Raw genomic sequence first — 2,366 nt, forward strand, 5'->3', positions numbered from 1 at the left:
ATTCTTATGAACAGAATAACATGACCAAGCTGGTAAGGTGACTCAGAGGGGGAAGGTGCTTTCTGGCAAACATGGTGAAAGGAGAGAATAAATTCTGGCAAGCCGTCCTCTGACCCCCACATACATGGGTGTCCTCTTCATGAATACATAAGTAAATGCAGTAAAAATTTAAAAACATATAATGATAATGCAGATGAGGCTGTCAACTGCAAAGCTACATATGGCTCAAATGTGCAATTTTTGTGGACTTAGAATTGTTTATTCTGCCAATTTGCTTTCTCATGCACCATTTCCCTATGTTTCTTGTCAGTTCTTGACTGTAATTTTTAGTTTATTTTAATAATTTTCCCTAAAATTCACAGAATTTTAATTTCATTTCAGAGCTTGCATTATTTTCCCCATGATGTTTTCTGCTATAAAAAACTTTATAGGTAGGCACAGGTCGGCGGTGCAAGCCCTGGAAGTCTCTTCTGCATAAATGTTTTTAGCCAGCAGTCTTTTATTTTCTCTAGAATTATATTTAAAACTCATAAAAATCCCATTTCAGATGGGCATTCAATTTGTCAACACACATAAGTGAAATGAAGAGAGCTATCCAATGTTACACAGCTAGAATTTATCAGAACATAATTTGTATTATGGGATTACCTGTGTCCAATGTACAGATTTTTAAACTTCCCAACATCATGATTGGCTTGTGGACATTCACATGTACTATGTATGGTTTTATACACAATAGCTAAGTTGTTGTATAATGTCAAAGAATCTAATATGATCTGGCTGCTAAACGAGGCATTCCTATGCTCTTGACATCAGTAGGAATTGAAAATACTACCCAGTTGTTAAAATATCTCCACATAGAAAAATAATGTGCAAGTAGCAGCGACGCCAGGTCCTGTGTGTAACAGATGTTCCCAGTGGCGAGTTCCTCTAGCTGTGGCTGCGCTCACCATAGTGTCAGGACATGTGCTGTGCATGTACATCTGTGGAGATTTTTCTTCTCTTATTGGAGGTGGTAAACAGTTCTGCAGCGAATGAGTCTGCGATGGGGAAATCTTTGAAACAGTTTCTTTGGAGAGGAAAAAATGAGAAATGGAAGTTCTGTAAACTCTTTACTGTTGGCTTAAGATTTGAAACCACAGAAATGAGTTTGAGAAACTACTACTAGCAATGAGGAAACCTCACAGACTGTGTGGTTATGAGGGAATTCTGCGAGCAAGAGATGAAGAGGATTTGGTTTTGTAACTTTCTCATCCATGATGAGGTTGATGCTGACATGGCCTCATTACTTTGATGGGAGGGTAGTTGAGCCAAAACATCCTGTAGCAAGAGAGGAGTCAGGAGAAAGGAGGCCATGTGACAGTAAAGAAGCTATTTGATGCTGGAATTAAAGAAGATGCTGAGGAATACCACCTTAGAGATTACTTGGAAGAATACAGAAAAACTGATCCTATTGACATAATTATTGATAGGCAGTCTGTGGGAGAGAGAGTGGCTTGGTTATGTTTGATGACCATGATCCTGTGGATAAAATTGTGTTGCAAAAGTATCACACCCTCAATAGTCACAATGCAGAAGTTAGAAAGTCCTTGCCTAGACAAGAAATGTGGGAAGTCTAAAGTTCTAGGAGTGGAAGAGGAAGAAGCTGTGGATTCTCATGGTGATGGTGGCAATTTGGGACCAGGAGAGAGAAGCAACTTTAGCATGGGGATCTGATGAATGTGGAAGTGGATGTGAATTTGGGGATGGCTATAATGGATATGGAGGAGGATCTAGAGGTGGGAATTTTAGAGGTAGAACTGGTTATGGAGGAGGAGGATATGGTGGTAGAGGGCATGGATAATGCACCCAGGGTAGGGGCTAGGAAGTTGGTTATGACAACTATGGAGGAGGAAATTATGGGAGTGGAAATGACAATGATTTTGGAAATTATAACCAGCAATCTTCTAACTATGATTGAATGAAGAGTGGAAACTTTAGTGGTAAGAGGAACATGGGAGCACCATATGTTAGAGCAAGCTATGATCCTGGAGGAAGTGGATGAAGTGGGGGTTATGTGTAAGTAGACGGTACTGAGCTTCTTCCTACTTTCCAAGAGCTTCACTGTCTAAATGGGAGAGGATGAGAGCCCAGAGGTAACAGAAGAATTTCAGGCTACAGTATATCTTAGTAACAATGTTAAGGAAGCTCTTACTCAGTCATGCACAAATAGGCAGTGTTGTAGTAGAAGACACCACAGCAGATAGAGCGCCATTCTGTGAATAGATTATTTAATAGCATTACCTTACTATGGAGGAAGGATTGTAAAAAATGCTTCCTTCAAGACAGTGTCTTAACTTTTAGTTGGTGTTTCTTTCTAGTGGTCT

General features: G+C 39.7%; 1 pseudogene; it reads left to right on the forward strand.

Moving 5' to 3' along the window:
• The first annotated feature begins 1,045 nt into the window (after positions 1-1,045).
• Positions 1,046-2,062, forward strand: LOC128109535 (heterogeneous nuclear ribonucleoproteins A2/B1-like; annotated as a pseudogene).
• Positions 2,063-2,366: the final 304 nt, after the last annotated feature.

This window comes from Peromyscus californicus, unplaced genomic scaffold (genome assembly GCF_007827085.1).
Source record: "Peromyscus californicus insignis strain IS unplaced genomic scaffold, ASM782708v3 Scaffold_14__1_contigs__length_90479793_seg_2, whole genome shotgun sequence".
NCBI classification, from domain to species: domain Eukaryota; kingdom Metazoa; phylum Chordata; class Mammalia; order Rodentia; family Cricetidae; genus Peromyscus; species Peromyscus californicus.